The following is a 19,715-nucleotide window of genomic DNA, read 5'->3' on the forward strand; positions in this document are numbered from 1 at the left end:
CCGCTTGAGGGTAAGCGGACGCCGTAGCTTATGGGCCCTTTAAAAACCTGTACTTACATTCCTTTTTGAAGAACCCCATAGGCCGATACTATGTATTTTATTTTATTTGCAAGCCTCCGCTTACAACTTTTTACTGAGAGGCCATTGTGGCAAATTAAAACAATCCAAAAACAATAAAAAGCCAAATCAACCTTAAAACTCGTCACCGAAACGACACTAAAGGTGGAACGTCATAAACCGCTCGAGTTAAACGCCTGCAACTGGGTCACCTAATTGGGTCGACATCTTATGGCGACCATGATTACTTGCCGAATAATGGAGCCACCGGGATTTGTTTGATTGCAGTGGGTGGTCTGTGTTGGCATTGGTCTGGCGCCTAGGGTTGTCTATGCTGTATTTGGTCTGGTTGAGTGCATATAACGGCTGTATGCATATATGGCCGAGCCGTAAATCAGTATGAACCGGTAAGTGTCGTATATAAATACTATACTACTATAATAAATACATTACGGAACTACTTCGAAAAATTTAAAGGGCCATACAATGTTCTGTAAAACTTTGTGTATCGTACATTTTACAGTACATTTTTTATATATAGCCTATTTCGTGTCCCACTGCTGGGCAACATATGGACCTTTAAATTTTCCACGTAGTTACGTAATGCCACTGTGCTTAATTATAGCACAGGGTGAGCACCAGATGTACTGTAAAAGGAACGTAACGTTCGTATCCGACTGACTATCCGTTAGGTACCTATTTACCTTATTTAAGTGGGTGACAACCCTAAAGTCAATGTACTTATATCTTGGAGATTTTGCCACGCGTGAGTGAGATATAGTAAACAAAAGGTCCCTTTTGGGGAATTAATCGGGAGCGTCTCACCTCGGGGTACCTTTTCTTTTTATCTTTATTCTAACACGCTGCTTATTCCACATTGACAATTTACAGGATTGTGCTGAAAAATGGGATAGGTAATGAAATAAATGTGTGCATAACAAAGATATAAGATATAGATGTACTGTGTAAATAAAGATTTTCATTCAAAACTATTAAATGCCTTGTTAATGTTTAACAAGGCATTTAATATAAATTTTTGGTTATAAATTTAGGTAGGTATGTAATGCAATGTATGTAAGTTTCATTGTTTTAATTATAATAAATGACAAGCATGCAAGTGCAAGCAAGATAAGGTACTTATTAAGTGTTTTGTTTATCCAAATTTATGTCTGTGCGATAACAATAATACTGATAAGAGTTTATAATAAAACTGTTCTGGAGTTTTTATCTTCAGTTTTAAGACGAACGTCACATACGTAAGAACTGTCTTCTTATTCTAGATACTAAAATAGCAAGCCTAGTCAAAAGACAATTGATCATCTTCAAGTGCTTTATTTTTCCTTTAAAAATGAGTTTCCAAAACAAAGTGGTCCTAGTGACCGGCGCAAGCGCCGGTATCGGCAAAGCCATAGCGTTGCTATTCGCCGAGAGAGGCGCACGACTTGCGATCGTCGGACGCAACGCTGAGAACCTGCGCGCAGTCGCAGACGCGTGCGCAAGCGCAGGGCGGCCGCTGGAGATCGTAGCTGATCTGTCGACGGACGAGGGATGCGAGAGGACGGTTAAAAAGACGTTGGACCATTATGGGAGGTAATAATTCCTCATATATCTTGTCTTACGAATCATAACTGTGTCTATGTTGTCGACATCTAAATCCGGTTCAAAGGACCACTTTGATTAAACAAGTTGCTAGGTTACCAAACATTTATTCCGATATGTGACAGTTTCTTATACAGACTCTTATAAAGACTAGCGTTATCTAGTTTGCGTCGGGAACAGCGACATCTGAGGTAATATGGACTAAAAAACTAAAGAGTATACTACATAATACATATCGGCTCGAACAGTTATAGGGCCTTCCGCTATCGAAATTTCGCTATCTGCCTCTCTATCGCTCTTGTATATTCGAACGGTGGAACACAGTTTTGTGTTTGAACCTTATTTATGCCATTTAATGATTTTCTCCATAATTTTCAGACTAGACGTCCTGATAAACAATGCGGGAGTGGGACCTCGCACGGACCGACATGGCGATATTTGATGAGGTGAGGAACATTTCAAAGTGATAATTCAAAATGTTATTCCGTAAGCAGGCCTTATGTGTTATGGGCTCATTCACAAGTCAATACAACATTTATAGTGATAAGAAATAAGTTTTTGGCAAAAATTTCATTTTTGGTACAAGCTTTTATCGCTGACTGTACTTTTCTTACGACAGACAACTAATACTCATCGAGACAATTCTAAAAACCCCTAACACAATTAGGTTGCGTTGTTTCATCACAGAGTTCCTATGGCCACCTCCTGTCACCTCATCAGATCAGTTCGACAGTAGTGATGGGTAGGACATCAATTTAAAATGAGTTTGTATGAGTACCTTATTTTCTAAAATGAGGTGTTACAATGTCTTACTTCAAATGAGGTGAGGTACTAGCATATTTTCAGCGTCGACTATTCCATTAATTCCAACGGCGACAAAAATATTTAAAGTCCATACATATTTATGTATTCATCACTTCCTTTATAAATAAATAAATAGTAACATTACAAGTAAAATGAATAGAGGAGTGAAGTAAGACATTTTTGCGGTACGAAGTACTGCGACAAATTAACAAAATGAGTGGTACAAATGAGGTGCCTCACGAGTGAGCAACTCAGCACTATTCGACAGTACCATATTATTGTATAGTCATCAGAAATACATACAGCTGCCAATTTTCATGACGCTACGATCCTTGGAAGATGGTTAAATTAGTTACCTTAGATTCAATTACATGTTAGTTACATACAGGTCGAGAGTTCCTATGGCCACCTCCTTTCTCCATCATCAGATTAGTTCGACAGTACCATATTATTGTATTGTCATCAGAACTACATACAGCTGCCAATTTTCATGACGCTACGATCCTTAGAAGATGGTTAAATTAGTTACCTTAGATTCCATTACATAGTTACATACAGGTCGACCTAATAAAAGCTTGTTAAAATACAATAGCAACATTTATAAATACGACAGCCAATAATGGTTACGAGATGATGATATTCTAGACACACTATACTATACCTACGATACAGATTGCCATGGTTTCTCTGCATAAATTCATTGGACATGCATTATTCGACGTTCGATCGGAGAGAGTAATCCGAATTCGATTACTTATGAATAAGTACTACCAATACTCGAAACTGACCATAGGTGACCCTTACGTCTTTGCAATAAGGTTGACGAACTGTCAGCAATCTGTGTCAAGCTGCAAGCTGGTACCACAGTATAATAAAGAGTACTAGCATACCTACAGTATGGACGCTTCCTGCCTCCCGTTGAAAGTGCCGCCCACCCGCTGAGACCCGCTCTCGGTTACCTCACAGTTACCCTACAATGTCTTATCTCACTCACACAAGCATGGTACGCGTTCACCTACACAAGCTTAGGGTGTGTGCGTAGGAACGCGTTTGTTTCATACATTTGATCGCCAGTGTCCGAGGTGTGCTGGTACGAAGCGCAGACGTGTGATTGCAGTAGGTAAACATTCATTAACGTTCTCACTGTTCAAACTCCTTGCCAAAAAGATATTGAAATGGAATTATTATTTAAAAAAAAAACAACGGGTTGCACTCAGGGAGTGCAGGCAGAAGTGAAAACTCAATCACTATTGCAAAATGTCTGCAGCACTATGTATAATTGAGGTTAACGCCATCTAGCGTTATTTCGTCGCATTACTTGAAACCCCTAAGCACATCACTGTTAGTACTCGAGTTATATTAATACCAGTTAGATAGAAACTCACTAGATGGCATTTAAATCAATAAAAAAAACTCAATAATGACATTGAAGTAACAGTTTTTCGAGGGCCCGGTCACACCTGTTACGAGTTTAACATTGTTTCCCCATCACAAAAAGTGCACAGCGCCGCTAAAGAAGTTTTCACTTCAATAATGCACTTAATTGAATAATGCTCATCAGTGGCGATGAGTCAAAAGGGATATAGGAGCTAATCTGATTTATTAGTATAGCAGTGTTACCTTCAGTATTGAAATATCAACTTAATTAAAGTAATATTTACAGGTGTTCAACACGAACGTAAGAGGCGTCTACAACCTCACGCGGCTATTAGCACCGGCACTTATCGAAAGCAAGGGTAACATCGTCAACATATCAAGCATCTCCGGTACGGCGGTAACGTTGGGCAGCCTGCCGTATAGCATGTCGAAGGTAAGGCCATCTTCATAACTTAAGGACCGTTTAAAACCTAACGCGGCTATTGGCACCAGCACATATCAAAACCAAGGGGAGCGCCGTACCGGGGATGCATGAAATGTTGACGTTTCATGCATCCCCGGTACGGCGGTAACGGTTGGGAGCCTGCCGTATAGCATGTCGAAGGTAAGGCTATCACTATCATCAATTGTTCAAGGCGGAGTGTTTTCCAGCCTAACATAGCTTATTGAAAGCAAGGGTAACATCGTCAACATATCAAGCATCTCCGGTGCGGCGGTAACGGTGGGGAGCCTGCCTTATAGCATGCTGAAGGTAAGGTAACCAATTGTTCTTACTACAAGAGCGTTTAAAACTCAGAATCATTGTAAAAATTATGAGCTGCCTAAGCAATCTCTTTCGCTTTCTACTGATTGAGCCGTTGAGGAAAATATTGTCATGGGACAACTACAGCCAGCCACTCTTCAATTACAAGAATGGCGTAAAGCTTAGATGGCTTTCCGCCAAAACCACACTTTCACAAGTACGGAAAGGGCCTATTCCTTATTCCACCAAAGGCCCAACCCAAGGCAGCGTCAATTGATGTTCAAAATCTTTATGATGAGGTGTATCATAAAGATTTTTAATAAGTAGGTATATCTTGTCCACTTTACGAGTCATCGCCCGAGAGGGCCTTGGTCAAAAATCTGTTGCTGCACACTAGAGGACTATCAACCTTGCCCATAGAAAAATGTACATACCCTAATAATAGGTTAAGTTTTTTATAATATGTTTATAAGTATTTTGTATTGTTTTTGTAAGTGTTTTTGTATTTTATTTTTATATCCATATTATAAAATAACCTAACTTAAGACCAAAAATAAATAAAGAGAATATAATAATTATGTTTTTTCCAGGCAGCGCTAGACCACTTCACAAAACTGATCGCCCTCGAGTTGGCTCCAAAGGGCGTAAGAGTCAACACAGTGAGCCCTGGAGTCACAGTAAGTTTAAATCAAGCTTTTATCTTATAGACAACGATGTACAATGTACAAACAGCAGCACTCTGTACATCCGTGGACCTTATTACAAAAGGCATAAGGTCCACCGATGTACAGTTAACAGTGTGGGCGAGGGTACAGTACAAGGTACACTCTTGGTCCCATAGGCCATAATGAATGAAAAATTATGTAAAATTGAATCTAAAAAAATACGTGATCAATGCTCGTGTGCTTTTATAAAATATCTAAACTGCTATAATATATACGCATAATTATAGATTCTTTATCAGGTAAGATTTCGGTTTTTAGGGTTCCGTACCCAAAGGGTAAAAACGGGACCCTATTACTAAGACTCCGCTGTCCGTCCGTCCGTCCGTCTGTCACCAGGCTGTATCTCACGAACCGTGATAGCTAGACAGTTGAAATTTTCACAGATGATGTATTTCTGTTGCCGCTATAACAACAAATACTAAAAACAGAATAAAATAAAGATTTAAGTGGGGCTCCCATACAACAAACGTGATTTTTGACCGAAGTTAAGCAACGTCGGGCGGGGTCAGTACTTGGATGGGTGACCGTTTTTTTGCTTGTTTTGCTCTATTTTTTGTTGATGGTGCGGAACCCTCCGTGCGCGAGTCCGACTCGCACTTGGCCGGTTTTTTTATGAACAAAACCTAACCCTGCCCTTATTTCACTTTGTGGATTGGTACAGCGTTGTGTGGCTGCGTAACTGTCGCTTGCCGTGTTATTAAGAGGGGATATTAGAACACGACTGTTGAAATACTGCCATGCTATCTGGAATACGATAGAGCACTGCTTTTAGTTCAGCATTCTAAATCTTCTAGTTAAAAAAGTCTTTACCTATTCTTACAGGTTAGCGACTTAGTCCAACGCATAACCGGCATCAGCGACGAAGCATACTCCGAGTTCCTAACCAACATGGCCAAAGGAATTCCTATGGGTCGTGTATGCCAACCCGAGCACATAGCCAAGATGGTGGCGTTTCTGGCCAGCGAGGATAGTGAACTAGTCACGGGTACTATAGTTAAAGTCGACGGCGGTGCAGACTTGCACGCCGATTTCACTCATTTGGCGAAACAGACACAGAAACAATAGATTTAAATAAATAAACATTTATTTCTTTCTCACTCTTTCTCTTTCTTTGTCTCTTCATCCCGTCTAACTCTAAACACGTTTTTGTATCGATAAAATATTCACGAAGGAAACTTGTAAATTCAGGGGTGTCATTAGCTCATTAGCGCTTTAGTGACTCTTTAGCGCTTCCATGACAGTTAATTTTTATTTTCGAACAAATGAAATTCAACTTAATTGAAAATTCAACAAGATTCTAACGCCCTTGGCTATAATTTTGTATGGTGGGCGGCGGAGGATAGTAACTTTGCCGTTGCATGTAATAATAGGATCATTTTATGACGTCAGTGACTTGTGATTGTGACGTCACGTCAGTTTACAAACAACAATAAGCGTGAGAAACGCTAGATGACTCGGCAGTAAAAACCCTGTAACACGACATGGTTGTCAACGTCAGTGTCAAGGTAAAGACTGTACCTATTGTTTACCAATTATTAATTCATTCATTCCAACACGAAACCCCTATAGCCCCCAGCCACAGGTATGTCCTTAAGGGGCTGTCAACACCCAATGACCTTGAAATTGATATTACTTAAGCAGTTTTTAGGGTTTTGTAGTCAACTAGGAATCCTTATAGTTTCACCATGTCCGTCGTCTGTCTGTCTGTCTTAGGCTTTGCTCCGTGATTGTTTGTGCTAGAAAGCTGCAATTTGGCATGGATATATAAACCGAACCACCAAAAACATTTCATATAAAATGTTGCCAAGAGGAAACCGTAAGGTTCGCACTGACAAAAAGTTATCAAATCTCTTGTAGAGCCAAGATTCTAACTCTACAAGCCCTAACTTCACAAACTCTACAACTTAGTCAAAATATGTGACTTGGCCGTTTCGTTAGCCCATAGCAAAAAATAGTCTTTTACGTAAATAACTTGTATAAAATTTCCTACAAAATAGATATACAGGGTGTCCCATAAATATCACGTCAAACACTGGAGGTAGGACACCTCCTAATAAATAAATAATTTGAAATAAACAATACATACCTACTTTTATTTTTCTTTTTGGGCCACCCTGTAAATACTTGGTTCTGCACCAGTGGTCGCCTTGGGAACCAAACAGTTCGCACGCTCCAACTAACTTCACACTTTTTGTGGGCTCTGAACTGTTGGGTGATCAAGTACCTATTGTTTCGATATTTAAATAACTTATATTACTAATGATTACACATCGGTAACTCGTGGCATTTAGGTAGCACTTAAAAGATTCGTTTAATTAATTCCTTTTTTTTAGTGGTTTCTTTTTCTCGACTCGTATAGGAAGAACATTGTTACATCACTAGTCTGTTAGAAACTGTCAAGTGCTACCTAAGTGCCACGAGTTACCGATGTGTGCTCATCACTAATCTTTTAAGTGCTACCTAAATTCCACGAGTTACCGACTCTGACTCTTTGAGCTATAATTAGTTTTGCTTTGAGCTGAAACGCCTGTACCACAATGTTTATAAAGAAAGTAACATACCTAAGGAGTTCATATTCAGATTGTAATAAAATACATCATTAATTCCAGCAAGGTTATAATTATAGTCATTAGTCTAGTTTCCGTGTGAATTTTTTCAATGCATTTGGCCTTGTGTAAAATGTGTAAAAACTCAAAGTAAAAACTGCAGTTTCGCGGGTTCCCCCCTCTTCAATTGACCCCAGTCTCTCCTAGTTACTAATAGTAGAGATGGTAAAACCTGGATTGCCTCGTTATTCATATAAACTTCCCATTGGCTTCAAATAACTAAGTACAGCTAACTACTAACTATTATAATTACACAACAGTTAGTTGTAATGAACACTCAAAGCGGAAACTCAGTCACTAAACAAGCAAAAGTAACCTTGTAATGAGTACATAATTATAATTCTGATATCTATATATTACTTTGAAGGTTTTCGCCTTTTACCGACATATAATAGGGTTATATATCTAATATAGGAATCGAATGTTGCAATCATATTGGTACGAGTATTTAACTGTGCATAATGTAGGAGAAATTGGGGTGCCTCAGTTAAGAGGAGTACACGTTTTCATGTAATAGGGTAATTCGCCAGTAACTGGCCACCCTAAACTAAAAAATATTAAATTCACCTATAAATACAATTAATTTTAGTATAAGGTGGCTAGTTGTTGAAGGCTGCTTATATACTAAAATTAATTCTATTCTGCTATGAAAAAAATTAAACGGATACTAGTCTGGAAGGGCAAATTCCAACCAAAATCTTTATTTGCTTTTTTCCCTTCCTTCTTTTTTTCATTTCTTGTTTTCACTTAATCATTTATTTACAAACAAGATATATACAGTGTATTACTAAAAGAAATTAAAAACTAGCTTAAATCTAAAATAGGCCCTTGAGGCATTGTACCAAGGATGCTGGCGACATTTCCTCGCTGTATCGCAATGCTGATACGTTGTGCGATTAGTTATTGCATGTTAGTTGTATTTATGTGGACATCTGTTATTGGCTATGTTTTTTGATCATTATACAGGGTGCTTCCTGTAACAGGAGCAATAAATTAAACTAAAGGTTGTACTCCTTAAGGCTTAAACTGACCAATACTTGTTCAGCAACTTTTAAAAATTATGAATCCTTTAGACTTCCTCTTTTTCATACAAAATAAATATTGCCTTCAATATACGCTGACATCAGTGTGTTTGACGTTGCTTGTCACGCTTATAACATAACAAAATTTGCAATACATTGCGTTTCAGAATAAACTTTAAAGTGTAATAAAAATCAAAACATGAGTTATTTTCAAAAGTTGCTGAACAAATGTTGGTCAGTTTGAGGAGTACAGCCTACATCTACAGTTTAATTTATTGTTCCTGTTACAGGAAACATCCTGTATATGCTACGATCATATGCACCAAATAAATAAATTAATTAATTTATAGGTACACCGTGAGCATGAGCCTACGTGGTGTCAGTATAATTTTAGTGTAAAATATATGAACACGCCTCTATTGTCAAGGTGCTAGAGTGCATGCTCAGATCTTTTTTAGCACCTCGGCGGCTCCGATATATTTGATGGCGACTGTACCATGATTTGCAATACGAGTAAAATATTCTAATTCTAAGATTGAGCCTTGTGCGGCTTGGGCCTCTCTAATTCAAGTAACAAAACATGCTAATAATAGCAAATGCGTGACTTATATATTTGTCACTCAAAGCTATTAGTACGATTTCAGACATTTTAACTTTATTCATTCATTCATCTATTTATTTCTATAACAATAGGTACGTTTGCTAACTATACTATTGGTGCCGACTGTAGGTACAGTCGCCATCAGATATATCGGAGCGCCCAAGGTGTTCACAATATCTGAACACGCACTCTAACGCCCTGACGATAGAGGCGTGTTCAGATATTTGTGAGCACCTTAGCCGCTCCGATATATGCAGATATATCGGAGCGGCCACCATCAGTGGTGACTGTACCTGGGCGTTTTTAGGGTTCCGTAGCCAAATGGCAAAAAACGGAACCCTTATAGATTCGTCATGTCTGTCTGTCTGTCTGTCTGTCCGTCTGTCCGTCTGTCTGTCCGTCCGTATGTCACAGCCACTTTTCTCCGAAACTATAAGAACTATACTGTTGAAACTTGGTAAGTAGATGTATTCTGTGAACCGCATTAAGATTTTCACACAAAAATAGAAAAAAAACAATAAATTTTTGGGGTTCCCCATACTTTGAACCAGGGATGTTGCGAATATCCGCATCCGCATCCGCAACCGCGGAACTTCCGCATTATTTTCAACATCCGCATCCGCATCCGCATCCGCATAAAATCGATGCGGATTTAATGCGGATGCGGATGTGGAACAGGTCGGTACAGGAACGTCTTAGCATCGGCGTAAGTGCTAGACTCTAGACTGCTAGGTAATTTAGTCATTAACCAAAAAACCTATTAGAAATGAGCAGTCAAGCGTGAGTGGGACTTAATGTACGGAACCCTTGGAACGCGAGTCTGACTCGCACTTGGCCGGTTTTTTGAAATAAAAATTACTAAAATGTAATATTTGACGTTTTTTATGGTACTATCTTGACATCCGCATCCGCATCCGCATCCGCGGATGTGAGCCTTTAAAAATCCGCATCCGCATCCGCATCCGCGGATGTCAAAAAATCGGCATCTGCAACATCCCTGCTTTGAACTGAAACTCAAAAATTTTTTTTTCATCAAACCCATACGTGTGGGGTATCTATGGATAGGTCTTCAAAAATGATATTGAGGTTTCTAATATCATTTTTTTCTAAACTGAATAGTTTGCGCGAGAGACACTTCCAAAGTGGTAAAATGTGTGTCCCCCCCCCCCTGTAACTTCTAAAATAAGAGAATGATAATACTAAAAAAAATATATGATGTACATTACCATGTAAACTTCCACCGAAAATTGGTTTGAACGAGATCTAGTAAGTAGTTTTTTTTTATACGTCTTAAATCGCCTAAATACGGAACCCTTCATGGGCGAGTCCGACTCTGGCCGCTTTTTTTTTTGTTGTCCCAAACACTTTTTTTTCAAATTTGGGTTTTTTAATGTTATTTCTACTCAGAATCACGAGCTCTTACTATCCTAATAGGAGAAAAAAAGTGTCCTAAGGTTTTTATTTCCATTCCGTCACCAGTTTTCATAGACTTCGTATGGTGGTCGCGTAATGGAAAGATCGAAAAATGTATGGAAATTTTGGGACACTTTTTTTCTCCTATTAGGATAGAAAGAGCTCGTGATTCTGAGTAGAAATAACATAAAAAATCCCAAATTTGAAAAAAAAAAGTGTTTGGGACAACAAAAAAAACGCCCACCTCCACAGCCCACGAATGAGTTATTGATCTGACGTTTAATATCAGTTTTCGATTTGCGTCATGCAACCCACACAAAATATATGAATTAAGTGATAGCGATAACCTGATAGCGATCCATTAAAGGTCTCCATTGTAGGTATCGTATTTTGTTATGTCTGACCTTGGGGCCTTAATTACCATGATGTCTTATTGCGATTCTGTTTAGGTCCTAAACTGAATTGCAAAGTGTAAGGCCTGAGTGGACGCTCGAGTTGGGCGTGCAGCGGGGCGGGGCGCGCGGCGTGCATGTTAAACAAATGCAAGCGTATAGGAGCGGCCTTAGTGCACGCTGCTCAAATCACTTGTGAGCCCGACGCCACGCTGCAACCCCGCCGAACGCTCCGCTTCGAGCGTCTACTCAGGCCTTACACTTAAGAGACCGAGTTATGCGACTTATGTACCTACCTAAAGAGAATCGCAATAAGACATCATGGTAAGGCCCCAGGTAAGAGCATTTATTTGTGTGATGAACATAGAAATTTGTTACCGAGTCAGTACCATACCATAGTACAAGCTTTGCTTAGTTGTGGTTTGGGGCTAGGTCTATTGTCCCCAAATATTTAGGTATTTAAAAAAAGGTAATAAAAAAAATGGTTTTGCGAGGCCCCCCTAAGTGCGAGGCCGTGGGCGAATGGGGCCTTCGAATCGCCACCTCATATTAAACAACTTTTACTATGGGCCAACCCCGAAAACGTAACAAAAATGATCAAAATCGTAACAATCATCACCTACATACTACAAAGTACAAAGGCTGCTAAAATCAAAAGCTTTCCTTTTGGGGTATAATTATCCTTTCCATCTTTTGATGGCCGCCCGTAGTTCAAATGTCCACGGAAGAGGCCTATTAGTAGCACAATTTCCTTAGGGGCCGGCCATTACGACAATAGGGAATAAATCGAAAGATAATTGGAGCCAATCTTAAGATCCTGGCGAATTGATTTTCCATTTGTAACGGTATGGTGTATGGTCGGGGTTGTGCACTATCCACTGGGTCTTGTAAATAATAAATGCAGACTTACAGTTCAAGTGGTATACTTCGTTAAAGCACACAGGAAATCCATACACGAGCAATACAGAAGGCACAGAAGGGTAGAACACACAGGCACAGGTTTAAAGCAGAAGTAGAACAGTTCAGAAGATAGAAATAGGTAAAGTAAACAAGCGGGAAGCGAAAAGCAAAACAATAGGATCGCAGCGAGAGAGACATGCGTTCCGCGTCGTATCATGGCAGTGACTGTCAAATGACCTCTGTTGCGCGGACGCCGGGCCTAGCTACAAGACCGGTTCGCGCTAGGACGGAGGTGAAGTCGATAGTATCGATAGTCGATACGGTTTATCGACATATGTAGGAGTGTATGTAAGTTTAGGTAAAATATATAAATATAAATATAGGTATATAAAAATGTATGTGTATAAAATGTGTATAAGTACCTACACCACCCCCCACCAGAGTCCCTCAGGGACGATAATAATCAGGAAACCTAATTGTACGACCTGAACGAGTTGTTCTGGTTTCAGGTACCTGAGGTGTTTCTGTCACAGGAGCGGGAGTGTCTTTGACATTATCATTATTGTCTAGCATAAAGGCTGGCTTGAGCCGGTCAATAGACACTGTCGCCTCCTTGCTATTAAGAAGGATTTTAAATATTTTGTCGTCTCTGACGAGTACTTTGTGAGGCCCGGAGTAAGCTGGGGTGAGGGAACCTCTTGTAGTGTCATCGCGAAGGAAGACATGACTACAGGTTTCCAGTTCCTTGTGCACAAACACTCTGGGCTTACAGTGTCGTGAAGCAGGAACGGGTCGTAGCTTCTCCATGTAGCTTTTGAGTCTGGCGGAAAAGTCGGATATATCCGAAGTTACACCAGCGCTCGGCTCCCAAAACTCGCCAGGGAGTCGTAACGGCTCTCCGTAGACCAACTCGGCCGAAGATCCTTGCAGATCTTCTTTGAAAGAGGCACGTATTCCCAGGAGGACCCACGGCAACGACTCAGTCCATCTGTCATTTGCATGACAGACGATAGCCGCTTTTAGTTGTCGGTGATACCTTTCCACTAAACCGTTGCAAGCAGGATGGTATGCTGTCGTCCTTTTATGCTCGAATCCGGCTATCCTAGCTAAGCATTGAAATAGGGCCGACTCAAATTGACGGCCACGGTCAGTTGTAATGCTTGTAGGACAGCCGAACCGAGCAATCCAGGTGGACAGCAGTGCTTTTGCAACGGTTTCTGCCGTGATATCTTCTATCGGTACTGCCTCTGGCCAGCGAGTAAATCGATCTACTGCTGTGAGGCAATACCGATAGCCCTGAGAAAGTGGGAGGGGCCCCACCAGGTCTATATGGATCTGTTTGAAGCGGGCGCCCGGCAAGTTAAAGGTGCCCAGTGAGGAAGTCACGTGACGGTTGACTTTAGCTCGCTGGCACGGCAAGCAGGAACGCGCCCACTCCCTGCAATCTTTTTTAACACCTGGCCAGACGAAACGCTCGGAAACTAGTTTCGCCGATGCGCTGCAGCCAGGATGGCTTAAGGAATGAAGGCTATCAAACACCTTCTTCCGCAGAAACTTAGGTACATAAGGCCTGGTAGCCAGTGTACTGACGTCGCAGTACAAAGGGGTTTGGCTTCCAGGAACATGAAGTTTCTGCAGATGCAGTGATGACCCGTTGCTCAAGAGCTGTTGAAGTTCAGGGTCGGAGGCTTGGTGTTGGGCTATTGTCTCGAGGCTCACAGGTGCTTCTAGTTCCTCAATTCGCGACAACGCGTCCGCGACTACGTTGTCTTTGCCACTTATGTGGCGGATGTCTGTCGTGAATTGAGATATGAAGTCAAGGTGTCTATACTGCCTAGGCGAACAGTTACTCTTCCTTTCATGGAAGGCGAAACTGATGGGCTTGTGGTCAGTATAGACAGTGAAATGACGAGCCTCAAGCATGTGCCTAAAATATTTCACCGCCTCGTATATGGCCAACAGCTCCCTGTCGTAGGGCGAGTATTTGGCCTGAGAGGGGCTGAGCTTTCGGGAAAAGAAGGCCAGAGGTTCCCAAGCGCCATTTTTAAATTGCTGGAGTACTGCACCGAGAGCCTTGTCGGATGCATCCGTGACCACCGCTAGCTTTGCAGTGCAATCGGGATGCGCTAGCATCGCTGCATTTGACAAGCTCTCTTTACAGGCCTGAAAAGCTTTCAGCGTCTCTCCAGTGAGGTTGACTGCTTGCGATCCCTTCACGGAACCTGTCAGCAGTGCATGCAGTGGGGCTTGTATCTCGGCTGCTCGAGGAAGAAACCTCCTATAAGCCTATCACGTCGGGGTCACCAGTATGGTGTATGGTCGGGGTTGTGCACTATCCACTGGGTCTTGTAAATAATAAATGCAGACTTACAGTTCAAGTGGTATACTTCGTTAAAGCACACAGGAAATCCATACACGAGCAATACAGAAGGCACAGAAGGGTAGAACACACAGGCACAGGTTTAAAGCAGAAGTAGAACAGTTCAGAAGATAGAAATAGGTAAAGTAAACAAGCGGGAAGCGAAAAGCAAAACAATAGGATCGCAGCGAGAGAGACATGCGTTCCGCGTCGTATCATGGCAGTGACTGTCAAATGACCTCTGTTGCGCGGACGCCGGGCCTAGCTACAAGACCGGTTCGCGCTAGGACGGAGGTGAAGTCGATAGTATCGATAGTCGATACGGTTTATCGACATATGTAGGAGTGTATGTAAGTTTAGGTAAAATATATAAATATAAATATAGGTATATAAAAATGTATGTGTATAAAATGTGTATAAGTACCTACACCGGTATTGAATTTATTTATTCGTATGGCAATTTTTACGGAGTCGCTTAATAATCGATTTTAAAATAATATCTAATTTCTTCACCCATTCCGTTTGCATTATGTTATGTACCATCGTACACTGTTGACTGTACATCGGTGGACCTTATGCCTTTTGTAATAAGGTCCACCGATATACAGTTAGTAGTGTTGCTGTTTGTATACTTCTACTGCGACAACTTGGCACCTATTTCACCAACTTGACAATTGACATTTGACACTGACAATTTTCTGTACATTTTCGTTGTCAATAAGTCGGAAGAGTAGGTTAATACTAGGTACATATACTGGTTGGACCCGCAACGTACCGCAAATTTTCATTGTCAGGTGACAATTGGCACAGCGGTGGAACAGGGGCTCTTTCTCTTTTACTCCAAATAAGGTGTAATTAGAGTGACAGAGAAAAATGCCCGCAATTTGCGAACTTCGATTTTCGCGGTTATAGCCCAGCTTAGCATGACTTGTGTTGTCTCGACGGACGAACTCCATACTTGAAGTCGCACTTGACATATGGAGTCGCGCGCGACAACGCAGGTCAGGATAGCCGGTTTGGTGTTAATATTTGTTACTTGTTGGATCAGAAACGTACGGTGAATTGTCAACGTCAGGCGACAATTATCGGTGCGGTGAAACAGGGGCCTGGCGGCATAGGACACATAAGTTATTTTTGTAATCTGACACGAGTCCACGAAACGTCATATTTTTGCCTGTTTTAAACGCATTTTGAACAAATCAAAAGGACTATAATAATGGTATTTATTCGATGACGTATGTTATATTAACATAATAAATTATACCTACTCATTAACAGTGGAAATATAAAAAAAGATAACAATGGATTACCTTTGACACGTGTTTGACACAATAATAACCTTGAAAGGAAAAATACATATTTTGAAGTATCTTCTTTTCTAGAAGTACGAGTATACCTACTTTTATGTATATACTTTAATTTCTGTGGCATTTCGTACCTAATTAATGATCACAGTGACAATAATATGTGGTGCGAAGCGCTGGTGGCCTAGCGGTAAGAGCATGCGACTTGCAATCCGGAGGTCGCGGGTTCGAACCCCGGCTCGTACCAATGAGTTTTTCGGAACTTATGTACGAAATATCATTTGATATTTACCAGTCGCTTTTCGGTGAAGGAAAACATCGTGAGGAAACCGGACTAATCCCAATACGGGCCTAGTTTACCCTCTGGGTTGGAAGGTCAGATGGCAGTCGCTTTCGTAAAAACTAGTTCCCACGCCAATTCCTGGGATTAGTTGCCAAGCGGACCCCAGGCTCCCATGAGCCGTGGCAAAATGCCGGGACAACGCGAGGAAGATGAAGATGATGAGTGACAATAATATGTGGTATTCCTCCATTCCTTATGAGCCATGTGGATTAGAATCCTTTACTGCTGCGATAAACTACAAAGTGGCAGAATAATCTAATTCCTCGGCAACGTGGTATTGAACAGTCGCAACGGTAACATTCCATTTCTGACCGCAGCTGCACTACTGGTACTGAACGCGTCGCTGTTACTGTCAATTTCCATAGTAAAATGAACAGTAATGCAGCTGCGGTTGGAAATGGACTGTCACCTTAAGTCATATGAAAACGTCCGGCGGGCATAAAAACAAAATAGTTATACATATACATACTAAATACCTGTTTGACCAGTTTATTATTTAAAACTAGAAATTACCTCGCATGAACACGTTTTTGCCTTAATTATATGCATAGATAAGAACGTAACATTGTTTGGCTTTTTACCCGTTTCCGCGTAGTGTTTTGACTCGAATCTTATATCTAACGTGTCTAACTGATATTATTTATTCAATCTTTGAATGATATGGCTCCATCGATATTGTCAATGATTTACCCAGTCAACGTGGAAATCGTACACAGTGAAACTTTGCGATATCTCGGAAACCAGGTGTTACCAGCTAGTGCCGTCTGTCAAGCAAGGGCAGCCTCAGGGACCCCCAGCACCTCCCCAATACGCGAGCGCGCCTCGGAGAAGGAGCACGTTGCTACGATCGTTATTGTGAATTTGTGGGATAAAAGTAAATTATTTCATTTAAGTTTGACAATTTTTTAACAAGATATAGAATCGAGTTTGACGTTTTTTTTTGTTATGTTCTATGTGTATTAAAGTTTATTTAGAGCTAAATATTTTTAAAATTCTTTCACTCTTTGGTGCAGTTTTTTTTAATTGTTTTAAAAAACACCCCCTAGTCTCACAATGAAACACTTTTTTGTAGTAAACAATGAAACATGATGTTCACTGAATACCAGTACCAGTACACAATGAAACAAACCCATAATTTTTTTTAATAATTAAAGACTATGTGCGAAATTTGTGAAAGTAAAATACCATGATAATGGATACTAATTTGTCTATCATATGACAATATATAAGATACTTAACTTTAGAGATGGCTAAGATAGGACAGTTTATATGTTGAATGTTTCATTGGTGGTAAGGTTAAGGTCACATGTCTAACATTGAAACAGTCGTTTATAAACACTATGTTGCAAAAAAGTGTATGATATACAGCATGGAGATGCTCAAAACCCTCCCGGGTTCACCTAGTTGGCGATTATGCTCCGTGGACCTAAAAGGCGTACCTTTCTCGCAGCATGCCATACGTGTCGACCAGATTTTCGTTTCACAATGAAACTCAGGTGTGTGTACAATGAAACAAGTCTTTCGTTTTTAGATATTTCAGCAATCGTATAGTGATTCCATATGTCAGAAACCTTTTAAATAACCAATTGGGCCTATCACTATTTTCTTCTTTCCTTTTTCATTAATTGATTGAAAGCATATGTGTATTAATTTCACTGATTTATTACACCGTTTCAATGTTTATTAACGATGTTTCATGGTAGACTATAATTATTACATCTGTTTCACTGTTAAAATGAGAGTGTTTCATTGAAAACATGCACAAGTTCACAATGAAACAAAACTCATTTTTTGAAAAAAGGTTTATAATACCGAAACTGTTAAAGATATGTAAAAACCAAGAATGCCATACGATAGCCAACTAAATTCTTTATCTTCATACGAAATATCACACTAATAACTTTAAAAACACCAGAGATAGGAAGGCTTGAACTTTTAGTGTTTCATTGATCAACAACTAACCCTACATCAATTCCAGCCAGTGTACAGTCAGCAATAGTTGCTAGGCGGGCGAGGTGTTCAAAATGAACTTGACGCGACTTTATTGTGAAGAGAATAAGAGCGCGTCAAGGTAATTTTGAACACCTCGCTCGTTTAGCAACTACGAGTATGTACTGCCACAGAATAAATACCTAATAGTACTAAGTACAGAAGACTCTCTAACAAAACGCGTCTGTTACGATCAGCACAGATATGGCCGCTAGGTGGCGACAGCGCCACGCGCGGCTTATGGCTTTCCCCAAAATTGGAGCCGAACGGATGTACTTTTAGCTACCTGTAGCAAAGCAAAGCTACGAAATCGCGGAGTGAGACATGCCTGGTACTGCTGCTGTACGGTACTATATAAACATTAATATTTAAAACGATAAATTACGGCCTTCAGGGCCCCAGCCAGACACGGTAATATGTCAAAAGTGTCGTAGAGCATGACGTTGTTCGGTAGTGGTTATTAGTGGACGCTCGAGTTGGGCGTGCAGCGAGGCGGGGCGTGCGGCGTGCATGTTAAACAAATGCAAACGTATAGGAGCGGCCTTAGGGCCCGGCCACATGTCAGCGGTGCGGCGCCGCCGCCGCCGCGCGGCGCGGCACCGCAGAAATCTGCGGCGACGCCCGCCGCAACGCAAAATTTTGCGGTGCCGCGCTGCGGCGCCGCAAAGCGGTGCGCGGCGCCGCGCGCGGTGCCGCAAAGCGGTGCGTTTCGCCGCGCGCGGTGCCGCAAAGCGGTGAGTTTCGCCGCGCGCGGTGCCGCCAAGCGGCGTGCGGCGCCGCGTGCGATGCCACGCTGCATAGTAAAGAATAAAATTCGACTACCAGTTGTTTAATCAGACATGGATTCCTTCACACGTGTTCTGCTCTTGCTGTTGTTATAGCGATAGCGGTTCGCCAAAAAACGCTGCAAATGGTGTTAAAGGTATGAAAATCGGTACGATTGATCTTTAGGACATTTGAAACAATTTCACCAGAAGCACCAACAAATAAAAAAACGAGAGGAGTTATGACGTCATCTTTTCAGGGTTCCGTAGCCAAATGGCAAAAAACGGAACCCTTATAGATTCGTCATGTCTGTCTGTCTGTCCGTCTGTCCGTCCGTATGTCACAGCCACTTTTCTCCGAAACTATAAGAACTATACTGTTGAAACTTGGTAAGTAGATGTATTCTGTGAACCGCATTAAGATTTTCACACAAAAATAGAAAAAAAAACAATAAATTTTTGGGGTTCCCCATACTTCGAACTGAAACTCAAAAATTTTTTTTTCATCAAACCCATACGTGTGGGTCTAGGTCTTCAAAAATGATATTGAGGTTTCTAATATAATTTTTTTCTAAACTGAATAGTTTGCGCGAGAGACACTTCCAAAGTTGTAAAATGTGTCCCCCCCCCCCTGTAACTTCTAAAATAAGAGAATGATAAAACTAAAAAAAATATATGATGTACATTACCATGTATACTTCCACCGAAAATTGGTTTA

At 40.9% G+C, this 19,715-nt stretch overlaps 1 protein-coding gene and 1 pseudogene across 1 annotated transcript in view; one reads left to right on the top strand and one right to left on the bottom strand.

The window, feature by feature from the left end:
- The window catches only part of LOC134649964 (vesicular glutamate transporter 1), a 55,661-nt gene that overhangs the window by 27,815 nt on the left and 8,131 nt on the right, over nt 1-19,715 (bottom strand). The window lies entirely within an intron of this gene.
- Nucleotides 1,394-6,370, top strand: LOC134650472 (3-oxoacyl-[acyl-carrier-protein] reductase FabG-like; annotated as a pseudogene).

This window comes from Cydia amplana, chromosome 8 (genome assembly GCF_948474715.1).
Source record: "Cydia amplana chromosome 8, ilCydAmpl1.1, whole genome shotgun sequence".
Lineage (NCBI taxonomy): Eukaryota > Metazoa > Arthropoda > Insecta > Lepidoptera > Tortricidae > Cydia > Cydia amplana.